Raw genomic sequence first — 15,236 nt, 5'->3', positions numbered from 1 at the left:
GGATTAAAATCATGGAAAGAACACACTGCATTAAATTTAAAAATCTGCCTTACATCACCAGTAATCCCCTATCTTCTTAATGGCTTTTGCTCAGAGTAAATGAATAGTCTAATAAGCAAATTGAATCATTTCAACTGTAATATTATACACATATATAAGTATATATTTATAATAATATATTACATAAATAACTATGTGGTATATCTGTATGTCATATAGTGTTTTGTCCAACATATTTCCTCACATATTTGTAGCTCATCTATATACTATTTGCATATATATATTCTCATATTTTGAGTCATATTTTTTCAAATATATATTTTTAATTAAGATGAGTAGACATTTACACTTAATTTGGTATTGATTCTTCAGAAAATTAATAATTGTATATTAAAATTAAGAAAACAAGACCAAGCCCAAGTGACTTCACTTATGTAAGCGTCAGTTTCCAATAAAGTTACTGTGAGACTTAAATGAGAAACTGTAGATCATGTATTGTGCCAATGCCTAGGGCATAATAAACAATCAACAGATAGCATCTTATATTATTAAGATTATATACGTATATGTGTGTGTTTATTTGCGTTTGCTATGGTTTCAGGGTGAGAATTTGTACCTCAGTGCTACTTTCCCTATCACATACTTGTCACTCTAACAATCTCCCGAGGGTTGTATATTCTACTTGTACTATGTATAGGGCTTACCCCTTACCTCACTTCAGCAGTGTGAGGAATCTTCTACACTTTAAAGGACCAGAGTCTAAATACCTGAGTTCTAGTTTTGACTATGCTTGAATGAAATGTATGTAACTGTGACTAAAGCATTCGACTTCTCAGACCTCCAAAAATGGTCATACCTACCCTGCAATATGACAATATTATATGATATCATGTCACTGAAAGTGTTTTATAATCCATCCAAGGATAGTAACGTGGAAATATTAGTATTACAAAGGAGAACAAGCCATATAAAGCAGTTTAGATTCCATTCTATAAGATTCTAGAAAGTTGTGAACACTACAGAGACAAAGATAGCAATAAATTCTAAGAAGACAAAGATGGCACTGACTTGCTACTGCAGGAATCTAGGCAGTTTAATAAGACTGGGGCATGGGTGGAGAGGTTGGAGAAGCTTAGCAAAGCAAAGCCTTAGGAATGCATCTATCGTAATGATTTCAATTAAGACTTACCAAGGACAAAACTCAAATCTGCCTCTCCCATTTTTGTCATATTGTAATTTTCAATTAGTTATAGGGTGAAGCCCCTTGCAAATTCAATCTCATATCTGATTTTCCACATGCCAGATACCTGATCACCAGGGCCTAAGGAAGTGTCACGATCCAACATAGTATCAGATGCAAACTCATTAGGTATAGTATAAACTGGCTCTCTCCCAATTCACTAACTCCACTTCACACACTTTTATTACTCTGCAACCCCACTGATATATTTTAAAATACTTTCTCCCCTTCCAAGCCCTCACCCTCATGTCCACATGTCATATTCCTATGTCCACCTCTAGACAATGGGTCACTTGCTTCTTTTTGTCTATATTATCTCAGCTTATAGAAACTTGATTTATATAATGGCCAACATTGAACTCATATCATTTGGGGGATCTAATGCTCAAACATTTTGTTACCAACTTATCTTGAATCTTAGTAGACCATTCTTTTGTCATCAGAGAGTCTTACTTTCCATAAAGGACGAACCCAAGTTAGATGTTTTCTTACTTCCCACGCCACTAACCCTTTTTGTGTTGTGGGATTTTTTGTGCCCTTTTCTCTTGGTAAGGTGTTAGTTCATAAAATTTGATAAAATGAGATCTCTCCCAGGATATACTTAAAGACACATTAAGGTAGTCACCCCTCTTTGGTTTACTTATCCAGTGCTATCCTCATTCTTCTCTGAAATTGCCTCTTGCTAATCCAGTTCATCTATCTTGCTTGTCTTCAGAAATACATGTTGTCTAATATCCTTATCTTCTCTCATTTTTTGTGTATATACATCATATTTACACTAAGGCAAGAATGATGTCTTATTTGGATTTCCTTAGTACTCTACTTTTCTCTGTATCCAGGAACTTCTCAAAAAGAGTTAGGAACCTAGTAGGCATTTAATAAATATTAGTTGAATTGATTTAATGAGAATCACTGAGTGGTCTGAGCCAGACTAGGTATGAAAGTACTTAGATGAAAAAGTACCTTGATAAATAATTGGATAACTAAAAAGGAAGTAGCAAGTGAAAGACTGTGCGGGAGGTTGACAGAGGGGAAGTGAGCATTATCGGGAGGAGAAAAGGGAATAAAAGACATTGAGAAAGAAGAAGTTCTCTTAATAAAGGGCAATATTTCCCAGAGGATGATGTAGCATTAGATAGTCCATGTACCTCCTTTTTATTTCTGTTTTTAAAATAGAGCAGCTTTGTCCAGCCTATTATTTTAAACTTCTTTGACTTACATAGGCTATGCTCAATAAATGATAATAAGAAATGTCTGAATAAAAGTTTTTTTTTTTACAAACAAAAGGCCAATTGGGTTAATTTTGTAAATATGACTTCATTATTATTCCTTTTCAAGAAAGAAAATTAAGTTAAAATAAGATTCCCTGTAAAAAGTCATTGACAGTTTCTTTTTGTAAAAATGGAAGTAGGGCTTCCCTGGTGGCACAGTGGTTGGGAGTCCGCCTGCCGATGTGGGGGACACGGGGTTCGTGCCCCAGTCCGGGAGGATCCCACATGCTGCGGAGCGGCTGGGCCCGTGAGCCATGGCCGCTGAGCCTGCGCGTCCGGAGCCTGTGCTCCGCAACGGGAGGGGCCACAACAGTGAGAGGCCCGTGTACCGCAAAAACAACAACAAAAAAAAGGAAGTAAATTGCTGAGCACTGGTAAATATCACTACAAAATGGAGATGCTCGAAGTCTTCCTGATTATAATGACAGAGGGGGAGAGACAGAGTACATGCACACACATGCATACATGTGTGTGTGTATATGTATACACACACACATATATAGACTTTATAAAATGCAAGTATATACTTTATATAGTATATGTACTTTATAAAGTGTATATATATATATATATGCACTTTAAATATATATTCATACTTTGAAAAGACACAAACACACACACACACACACAAATGCATACATATAAAAAGAGAAGAGTACGAAGTAAAATGTTGTTAAGTCTGAAACTCCAAACTCAGTTACATGTCGTTATTATAAGCCAATGAGTGAAAAACTAGGCTAAACTACAGTGGATCCTTGAACAATGTGGAGCTTAGGGTCGCCGATCATCCACACAGTCAAAATCCTGCCTGTAAGTTATAGTTGGCCCTCCCTGATACACGTGGTTCCTCCTTATCTGAGGTTTCTTCGTATTCGCATCTGCAGATTCAACCAACTGCAGATCAACCAACTGCATTCAACCAACTGCAGATCAGTACTGTGGTATTTACTATTGAAAAAACATTGAGTATAAGTGGATCCACGCGGTTCAAACCCTTGTTTTTCAAACCTTGTTGTTCAAAGGTCAAGTGTAGTTCTTTCAATGAAATAAGAGTACATTTGAAGCATTTCAACAATAACTGAGTATGTTAAGAATGATTATGAGAACATAGAGACATTTTCTTACTGAATTCTTTGTACATCAGTTTATTTATTTAAAATAAAATGATTTTCTCTCTTATGTTGAATATGAATTAAACCTTTGTTCTCAGATATTGATACATTATGATTATTAGGTTACAGAATATCTAATTTACCCAGATATTCTGAGTCTATATCTGGATTTTTTTCTTGACATTTAAAATGGAGTTAATATACCCAATATCTGAGTAATATGTTGCACTAAATCCTTTGTTACTAAAATCTCATTACAGAAATAAAAACAAAAACACAAACAGAAATACCACTCTGCCAACAATGAATTAACTCGACCTAAGTGTTTGCTTGCTGTTTTTTGTTGTTGATAAGGTTTTAAAAAAAAACGTAGGTGGGTAAAATTGCATACTCTTCTGTTTTTTTGGTCCCATTTCCAACATTATAAAGAAATTATTTGTATTATTTCAATTAAACTAATATTTTGGAATTACCATATGATTCAGCTATTCCCTTCCTATGTGTTTACCCAAGAGAACTGAAAACACGTTCATGCAAAATTGTACATGGGTGTTTACAGCAGCAAGATTCATAATAGTCAAAAAATGTAAACAACACAAATTTCCATCAGCTGATGAATGGATAAATATATTGGGTAATTATATTCATGCAATGGAACGTTAAAAGGAATAAAGCACTGATTTATCCTGCAACTTGGATGAACCTTGAAAATATCATGCTTAATGAAAGAAGCCAAACACAAAAGGGTTACATATTACATGATTCTATTATATGAAATGTCCAGAATAGGCAAATTCATAGAGACAGAAAGTAGGTTAGCTACTGTCAGAGAATAGAGGGAAGGATTGAACAGTGGCTACTAACAGGTATAGAATTTCTTTGTAGGGTGACAAAAATGTTCTGGAATTAGATAGTGGTGATCGTTTTACAACATTGTGTATACATGAAGACCATGGATATGTATTCTTTATAATAGTGAATTTTATGGTATGTGAATTATATTTCAAACTAAAAGTATTCTAAAAACAATAATATTTGAGATTAGTCTTATTGTTTAATTTGACTGAATTTTGGAATAAAGTTTGCAATATTTTCCTTACTTTGGGGATTTCTCAAACTTAGGGGATTAATGTTACCATTCATAACATATATTTCTTCTTTACAAAGTGTTACTTGCATAACCTTTATTATGGTTTGTAAGTAAGTATGCTTATTTCCATCCTTATGAAATGTTGGATTTCTAACAGTAGCCAAAGATCTTGAACATGAGAATTCCATGTTTCCCACCCCTCCCCCCCAAAAAAAGTGAAAGCATTAAACATTATCTGAATTTGTAAATGAAAAGTATAATTTCTAGGATGTTGTGCCAAGAAAACAAATTAAAGAATTGTAAATATACATATTCCAGGATATAAAAATTAGAAATTACAATAAATAATGCTCCTTCCTAATTTTGTTATCTCCATATCTCCTATATTTCTATTTTGTAGAAAAGGAAGCATATTTATTCACAAAATTCTAGCATGGAGACAATTTCTGAAGTTATACAAAATCATCCCATAGTTCATTACAAATAGGCTACTGATAAAAAGTAATAAAATGACGAATCCACACTGCAGATCTGAAAAATAACTGCATGTATAATATTCTGCAAATTTTTACCTACTAATATCCATCCACAAGCACCCTGGAGTTCAGAGGACCTGGTGTACTATAAAATAACAAAACAATCAAAAGAGAAATTCTAGAAGACCTACATTTTTAACTGGCAGACGGTAACCAAGTCGTAGAAAAAAAACATAATATGACCCAATATGGAGTGTAGGTATCAATCTGAAACTCTGTTTTCTTGGCAATTAATCACTTCCTATGAATGTCTAAATGCCTAAAGTATTTTCACAAGTTTATGCCTTCCATGCAAAAAAAAAAAAAACCTCATCTCTTGCTGCTTCCCTATGAAAATCTTGCATTCCAGCTAGATTTGTCTTTTAGCAGGAGTCTAAAAACCCAAATGAATCCCGGAGCCATGAAGTAAGAAGGCCTGAAGACTGCAGAATTGTGAGGACTGGTCAACTGTGAGGGATGGAGCCATGGGAGGCAAGCAGGTGCTACTCAGAAGAAGCAAATTGTATTAATGCGGATATACAGGCCTAAGATTATGGAATTACATCTTTAAGATGCCTCCTCACTAAAATGCTTTATGAAAACAATAAAATGACCACAAAGCTGAATGGCTAAAACAAAAAACAAGAGATCAAAAAATTAAAATTAAAGAAAGAAGTTAGGAGTTGGGAATATAGAAAGTCATAAGAAGAAAGCCACAACATAATTTATGTAAAAAGAGGAAACTTTCAAAAACAAATGGTGTAAAATTGAAAAAAAATCTCTGCTATATATGTATGCCTACTGTTTTAAAATAAAACTTGAGTTGTATTGAGTTATTTCTAGCAATTAAAAGACATTTAATTAGTTATATTTTTTTGAAGGAGATTTTAAATGATTGGCTACTAAATCCAATTATTTAAAAATTAAGAAAAAATTGATTCGATATTCTTTTGTGTGTTAAAAATCTGAAGGTGATTTTAATATTCCACATTTTTAGGTTTAAGCCGGCAGCCAGCAGTTGAAATTGACATGTGAGAGTTCTAAGTCCCAGATGCTAGCTGCCAACTGCCTTTTTGTTCTTGTTTCCTTGGAAACGGAGGTTGGTTTCACAAAAACAAGGTAAGTACAACTTTTACAGAAGAGAAATGGAACACTCTTGTCAACTTGCTGGCTGAAACCTGTGAGTGCAGCTTTCCAAAAAACACTGAAGTTGGAAGCCAGTTGAGGCATAGAGGGGTGTGTGGCAAAGCATCAGTACCCATGTTCTTCCTATTTAAATTGACTGTGGGGAAATGACCCAATAAGATATACAAAAAGCTCAAAATTAAAACAGTCAAAACTTTATCAAGTCAAAAACATTTGAGTCTAGGGTGAAAAATATGATACAGAACCTCCAACAATGAGATGCTTTTAAATCTTCAGTAATGTTAAGTAGACCATTATTGAGTGATACTATAGGTCAACAGTTCTCCGAAATGGCAAGAGTGACTTACCACGTAGTGATGGGTGGACCAAGTTAGGATAAGAGGAAGCGAAAGAAGACTTTTCTCCCAGGAGTGTTTTGCAAAAGTTCTTCAGGTGATTCTGATTTGCCCTATCCCCTCTGCCTTTATAAATCACTGATCTGATCTAACCATCTATTTTTTGGGAAGAGGGGCACTAAGGCACAGAAAGACAAAGTTATTCATGTAAAAACTGAAATCTAGCTAACGTCAAGCCAGGCAGAGAACCTAGCTCTCTCCTTTCTTCAGACACATGTTTATTTTATACAGTGTTACAGATTGTTGCTATTGTCATGATTTCAAAATTCTCTTGATCATTTTATTTTTCTTTAGGTATCATCAACTGAATATAAAGAAATGTAATCATAGTATATAAAAAACATTCATAAAATATAAGGATTTAAACAGTTATGCGTTGAAAGCCAGTTAACTTTTTTTAACATCATAGTTAAGTTGCCGATGCTATATATAGTAAGCTGGAAAATATAGCAAAAATTAGGACAGGATATCACTTCGTTTTTTAAAACTTTTAACTTAATCAGAGATAATCTGTTTTTTAACTTAATTTTAACAACAGGATTTATTTAGAAAAAACTTACCCCCTAAGATGAACCATGTTGTGTAAAGATTCTTTGTATCACTGAATTGGATTGTGGGCCAAAACAAAGGCTATAAAAGCCCATGGCTACATCTGTTACCTGTTTAGGTGTCTTAAAAAAGTATTTACTTTTTTAAAATTGGAATTCCTTTGCCTGTCTCACAGTAATGACTTGGTAAACTGTCGGTGTTGTCTGCTATTTTAAGAAAAAGAACTGTCTCTTTAAAATCATGATAAAACCCAGAACTTAAAAAGCTAATTTCTATTTCAGTGAATCAAAGAACAGTGATTAAACACAAGGTTCCTTCAGTGATGTTCTACCACAGCCTTCATGTTTCCCATCACACTACATATGGTCCAATTGTTTACAGATTACAAAAAAAAATCCCTGCTCAGATGTTAAAACAAGATGTTTTCTTCACTTTCAAATGGCAGGCTGACTGCCAATTTTTACAATTAGTTATTCTGCGCAAAGAAAAAAAGCTTAATTATCACAATTTCTTATGTGTGGACATTACTCTTGTGATGGCTATCAACCTGAGGCCTGATAGAAATAAACTCTGCTCCATGACACGGGGGAAGCCTCTTGGGAAGACAGCTTTTTGTAAGGGAGATGGAATCGCAAAATAAGGAGGGCAAAGCATCTTCGCCAGAAATAGGTATTGCAACATCAAAGCAAACCAGCCACCTGCCAGTGACAACGTTTCCCTATGGCACCGTCTGGCAGACAGAATTTCACAGTGTTAAACAATAGGGCTGCACACACCATGAGTGCGCCTATCAATGGGTCACTGATTCTTTAAAAAGACTTGCTGAAGGAGGTAGAGTGATGATGGGAGGGAAACAAACTGGCAGGAAAAAGACTCTCATTTAGATGCTAAACCCATGTTTATTGAATGAGCTCAAAGTTGGTGTTCTCATTCCTTAGAGGAATTGTTTGGATCCACAATAAACTGTCATGGTATTGTTAGCTGGAAGTTGAAGAAAATATATTAATGAACTTACATACTTAGAATTCTATGTACTATATATTTCAGTCTCTATACCCCTTCAAGCCTCCAAAATGCCTACCTTTACATATAACAGTTGATTTAAAAATCATATTGGATAAGTAATACATCCAGAATGATAACAAGTGGCCCCAAGAATGAGGATCTTGGCAGGTGGAATTAAGGGAAGGGGTGTAAAATATGTTAAATTCTTTTGCTTCATTTTGTTTGTCTTTAATAGGATTCTGCATTAAGAACCAGACTTTTAAAAATTACTTGAGAAAATGATAATAAAGATGTGTTTCAGGAAGAGCTGTGCTAGTGTGGTGTCCAGTGACGCTTCCTTTATTTTTATGCTGTTTATAGGTGGAAAGAGAGGGGAGCTGAATGCCAACTTTCTGAGGTTTGTCCAAACCTGGATGACTTTGCATGCTATTCAAAGATTTTATCAATGGATGAAAAGCTTTTGTTTATTAGTTAAAACCTGTAATTCAAGACCTTTTGGCTACCTCTAGGGGTATGCATCTCAGTAAAATTGTGTAAAAACTATCAATAGTTTAATGGTTGAAAATATATTGGTGAGGAAAGGGGACATTCAAATGACAATGGAAGTATAATAGAAATTGAAATTCTCTCACCTCACCTCTAGTCTCATTCCCAAGGGTAACGTTGCTAGTCCCATGACAGTTCTAAATAACAGGCCTATCCCTCTATATCTTGGTTTATCATTGTTAGACCAAATCAACTTGCTCTCCTCTAGGAAAAATTAAGGAGTTTACCTCAAACCTGCCACCTCTTCTCTTCCACACCTGAATTTTGTCAGCTTTATTATATTTTTTCTTTCTACTAGTGATTCTCATTTTAAATTACATTTCATGGATTTTAATTACTTAAGGAATACAACAATATCTTCTCCTAAAAAATCTAAAATATTACAAGTACGACTATTATCTTCCTTGACTCTCATTTCAATGTGCACAAATAGTTGAATACTCGTAAGGCTGTGATTCAACAATCGAAGAAATTTCTCTAAATGTCTCTTAGTACTTCATGTATACCCACATAAAATAATGGTATGTGACACACAGAGTTTCCATCTGAAGTTGAGACGATGGAAGTACAGCTAGCATTTACTTATTTTATTTTATTTTTTTGCGGTATGCAGGCCTCTCACTGTTGTGGCCTCTCCCGTTGCAGAGCACAGGCTCCGGAAGCGCAGGCTCAGCGGCCATGGCTCACGGGCCCAGCCGCTCCGCGGCATGTGGGATCTTCCCGGACCGGGGCATGAACCCGCGTCCCCTGCATAGGCAGGCAGACTCTCAACCACTGCGCCACCAGGGAAGCCCTAGCATTTACTTTTAACATGCTACTTAAAATTTCTCTTCAGGTTTAGAGAATACAAAATAGAAACTGGAAATGACACTATAGAAACAAAAATTCCATAGCATTTTTATAGTATTGCCTATTCATTCTTCATTTATTCGTTCATCAAATTTTTTATACATTTAGAGCCAGATATTATGGATACTCAGAAGATTAAGAGTCATATATTACTCTAAAGTCTTCAAAGTGTAGTAGAGAGATCAGTGGTCAGTCTCCAGTCATTGATTCTTAAGCCAATATGAGGTCATTCAAATCAAGTATTGAATCTCTTTTCCAGTTGCTGCCTTTGGTAGCAATAGAGCTTCCTATTTCAGGGAGCAGGGGGTATATGCTTTTCTACAGCTTTCTTTATACATCTCTAATACCTCTGCAACCTCCTTTTTATGTCTGGTTTATTAATTGTTACTAGTTAAGATAATTTTTATACCAAGAAATGTATTTACCCAAAAGATCTAGAAAGAGAGTAACTTCATTAATGAAGACATGCTTCCCTTAAAAAGTTGCTAAAACCTATATTTTCACACTTTTTAAATTATTATTTTAAGGAGAAGTTAGAATTCCAGTAAAGGTCAAAATTTACATAAACTTAATAAAATTTAACCTGACTCTGGGTTTTTTTAATGTGAGCTTCATTAGGAATCTCTTTGATTCTAAAATATTAAACCTAATTAGCCCAAACAAACAAAATTATTTGGCATACTGACTATGATACTGAATGTAGTTCTCTACAGTGTTTGTTTTAAATCTAGAGGGTCAATCCAGACCATGAAGCCATGACTAGCAATTATTTATGCCAGAATGTTCAATAATTTCATCTCTGAAAATAGTAGGCAGAAAGTAAGTATTCGTGTTCCTTTGCTGAATGAATGGATAGGATCTGGGCCAGGTCATAGGAAGCCAAGTTTGGTTAAGGCTCCAATTCAACTGAAAAGATTTTGGATTCCTGGGCCCAGTTATCTCATCTGTAGGGTGAGGTGCTCAGACACATGTGATTGTAACCTATTTTATATATACCTCCTGTATGCTGCTGAGGAGAGGAATTCAATGATTCAAAAGTATAAGAGGAAAGATCCCTGCCTTCCAAATACTTTCATTTCAGAAGAGTGGCCAACATTTTCATCTGTGACATTACTAACTTTGAGAAAATAAAGAGTGTAAACCCTGATTACTATCATATGCATATTTTATGTGTTATTCACTCATTTATTTCCCAAATATACATGAATTATTTGCTGTGTGACATGTATCCTATGAAGCACCCGGGACATAATGTTAAAATATTATGACGTGTCAGACTAGCTCACAAGAGAGTGAAATATACGCAGTGATCAGAGAAGTCATCATAGAAGAGACCAGCTGTACTATGAAGGATGGGGAGGACATCATTATGTAGAAATGAATTTGGAATCGAAGCAGGTAGAACAAGCTTGAGACAGAGGAAATAACACAGAGAACGTTATGGAGTTTGAATAAAGACCAGTCCAGCTGCTGTTTAGATAAAAGACCTGTTTTCCTAGGCACTGGTTTTAAATGTTGTGTATGTTTGTTTTTTTTTTTTCTTTTTGGGCAACAGAACCCTTATTTCAAATGATACCTCACATAGTAATTTATTATTATATAAAATACATTAAATAAAATTACAGTAATGAAATATCAATTTTAAGCAAAAATTCTTAAAATTTGTTTACTTTACCATCATTAATAGCAATAAGAAATCTATTTAAAAAACTCAATTATCTGGAATTTAGATTTGCTGTCAAAAATAACTCTTAATGGCTAATACATTTTTAAATGATTAACTTTTAACGAGATTGAAAATGAGAAAAGAAAGGTCTTCTGTACACTTAGGTACCATTTCTGATGCTCTTCTTTCCATTCTAAGGTCCTAATTTTTCCTTCATGCATTGTATTTTTTATCACTAGATATTATATTTGGGTATTTTTTATATCTCTCACTCATTACTTTAATGTGTCACATTTTCCTCTATCTCCTTGACCATATGAAGTATATTTGTATCAGCTGTTTTTATGGACTGAATATCTGTACCTCCCCCTCTATACTGAAATCCTAACCTCCCAGTGTGATAGTATAAGAGGTGGGGCCTTTGAAAGGTTATTAGGTCATGGGAGAAACTCTCATGTATGGAATCAATGCCCTTATAAGACGAGACAGGCTTTCTCTTTCTGCTTTTTCTCTCTACCATGTGAGGATACGAAGAGAAGATGAACATCTGCAAACCAGAAAGAGTGCCCTAACCAGACACTGGATGTGCTGGTGCCTTGATCTTGGACTTCCCAGCCTCTAGAACTGTAAGAAATAAATGCTTTTTGTTTAAGCCACCCAGTCTGTGGTATTCTGATATAGCTGCCTAAACTGGCTAAGACAGTTGTTTTAATGTCCTTATTTTTAATTGTCATTTTTGTCATCTCTGAGTCTGTTTCTATTGATTGATCTTTCTTCTGAGTATAGGGCCCATTTCCTGCTTATTTGCATGACTAATAATTTTTTATTTAACATTGGACATATGATTTTACATTATTCGTGGCTGGATTTTGTTGTAATCATTTAAAACACTATTAGGCTTTGTTCTGATATTCTACTAAGGTGCTTGGAATCAGTTTCATCCTTTTGAAGTTTGCTTTTAAGTTTTACCATCATAAGTCAAGAACATCTTTCAATCTCTAGCTAATGTGTCTCTAATACTGAAATACTACTCTTGAAGACTCTAACCCACACTCTGTGCATTAGGAGTTTGGTCCATTCTGGATTGCTGAAACACAAACCACTCCCAGCCTGATGTGATCTCTGGGGTTTAATCTTTCAAATCTTTTCTAGGGGTTATTTCCCTATCTTCAGTAGTTACCCCACATGCAAGTGCAAATAAGTACTTTGCAAAAAAACTCAAAGGGACTCTTCTGAAGACCTTTGGAGTGTTCTCTCTCTCTCTCTCTCTCTCTCTCTCTCTCTCTCAGTCTTTCTCTCTAATATTTTATCCTGCAAATTAGCCCCTCCTGAATGCTGAACTCTTGACTGCTCAACTTGGAGAAACTGCCAGTTTCTTAATGTGTTCTCCTGTCCAATAACGTGGCTGGGAACTCTATCTAGACAGTGAGCTGAGGTATGTCTAGGGTTCCTCTCATTTGCTTTCCTTTTCTCAGGGACTACTGTACTCAGCTGCCTGTTGTCCAATGTCTGAAAATCATTGTTTCATATATGTTGTTGAGGTTTCTAGTTATTTAAGATGAGAGGGTAAATTTTGTCCCTCTTGTTCCATCATGGCTGGTTTGCAGAAATCCCTGATTTATTTCTGCATTTGTTTTACGGAAAGAGAGAGAGACAGAGAGAGGGAGAGAGGTAAGGGGGTGGGGGACGGAAAGAGAGAGGAAAGAAAGAAAGTTAATCATGAATCACAAATAACTACAGTTATAAAACTGATAATTCTAATGACTGACCTGAAAATTATAGGATTTTCCTAAATTATTATAAAATGATCAAGAACTTTTAAATTATTTTTAGTAGGAGATCATTTGTTTTAAAGTTAAATCACTGAAATATCCAACAACTGTTCACATTTCTCTTTCTAAACATGAAAATCATATAGTAAGCAAGCAGAACTTACAATACAATGTCTGCATCACAATATTCTCAGAATACAGCACATAACTTTCACTCGCCATGGTGCAAATTTCTGTGATTCTATGGTGTGAGAATATGCCAAGCTAATCTATCTGGCATTTCATTGCCCATGGCTTATGTGTGCACTAGTCAACAGAATATTTACTTTTAAATTTAAATGAGTGGATGTGCATACATCTGAATTAAGGAATGGCAGATGGAGGAAGAGGAGAGGAAAGAGAGAGAGGAGGATTAGTGGAAGGAGGAGGAAGAATATATTTACAATTCTTGAAAAAGTTCAGATTGCAAAATTCTCAAAGAACATATTTAGAAGAACTTCAGCTACATCTATAGAGGGAGCCAAGGAAGCTTTATACAGAGTTCTGAATTATATTTGCAACACAATTGTTGAAGATATCAATATTTTTCTATTTAAATATTTTTATATAAAATTATTTGACTAATTAAAACGTTTAAAAAACTACACATAAAAAATCTACTCATCCATAAAAAAGAATAAAATAATGCCATTTGCAGTAGCGTGAATGGACCTAGAGATTATCACACCAAGTGAAGTCAGAAAAAGACAAATACCATATGATATCACTTCTATGTGGAATCTAAAATATGATACAAATAAAGTTATTTACAAAACAGAAACAGACTCACAAACGTAGAAAACATGGTTACCAATGGGGAAAGGAGGTTGGGGAGGGTTAAATTAGGAGTTTGGAATTAGCAGATATAAACTACTATATATAAAATAGATAAACAACAAGGTCCCAATTTATAGCCCAGGGAACTATATTCAAAATCCTATAATAAACCGTAATGGAAAAGAATATGAAAAAGAATATGTATAATCTTTTTGCTGTACACCAGAAACTAACACAACACTGTAAATCAACTATACTTTAATTAAAAAAATTCAACTCAAAATGAATTTGAAAATGGTTGGTACAGAAGAATTATGGAGAGAAGTAATGGAAAATTAGTAGGAAAGAAAGGGAAGAGCTATCACCTGGTCCTGGAAAGTGATCACTAGCTTAGTGATTCCCTAAGCTAGTGATCTCCGAACAAGGTGTGTCCCATTTGCAAATGATGAATCGTGAGGGACCAAATATAAAAACAGGTTTTTAAAATGTATTTTCCAAAACATAAAAATCATATGATAAACAAAACCTACAATATTGTATACATATCTAATAGCTACATGAGTATAATATAAATATGCATATGAGTGTGTGCTCAATATTTTTTTCCTAACCAGAATTGCATGATTAAAAGTTCTAGAGATTACTGTTCTAAGCAAATGGGGCAGAGGCAATTGCAACTTCTTAAACAAAGGAGTAACAGGGTCACAACAGTGATTTATGAAGACTATCCCAGTGTTTACATGTAGAGTTGTCCCAAGTATCACTACCCCAGGGACACAGAATGAGTCAATCCTTAAAAGTCTTATTTTTCACTACACCCTGATTGTCATAGTCTCTCTTACCTCTATTGGTGCAAAAGGATGATTCTGTACTAAGTGGCCATTTGAGATCATTTCAAAGGGCAAATAATTTGGACTATTATTTCATTAGTACAAAATATCAAGAACAGACATTTACACCATTTATGCAGGCATTAGAATTCAGGCACTGAGAACTACAGAAGATAATTGGGCATTTGCCTGTGGAGTAAACTACCAAACTACACCTTGTGCTTCATTCTGGAGGGAGGGAGCTGACAAGTGTTCTTTAGTTCCTGAGAAGGCTGCCTAAAGGTACAGTGTTACGGAAATTCACCCAGCTTTCTTTTTGGAGGGATTTCAGCCGGCTTTAGGTCACTATAAAATATAAGGTATTCTCAGTGTAAAGGAAAGGGAAGTGTGTGTGTGTGTGTGTGTGTGTGTGTGTGTGTGTGTGTGTGTGTGTG

Source organism: Aethalodelphis obliquidens, unplaced genomic scaffold (genome assembly GCF_003676395.1).
Source record: "Aethalodelphis obliquidens isolate GAN/ISIS:26980383/991018 unplaced genomic scaffold, ASM367639v1 scaffold4, whole genome shotgun sequence".
In the NCBI taxonomy this organism is placed as follows: Eukaryota; Metazoa; Chordata; class Mammalia; order Artiodactyla; family Delphinidae; genus Aethalodelphis; species Aethalodelphis obliquidens.
Note: the sequence above shows the minus strand (reverse complement) of the source record.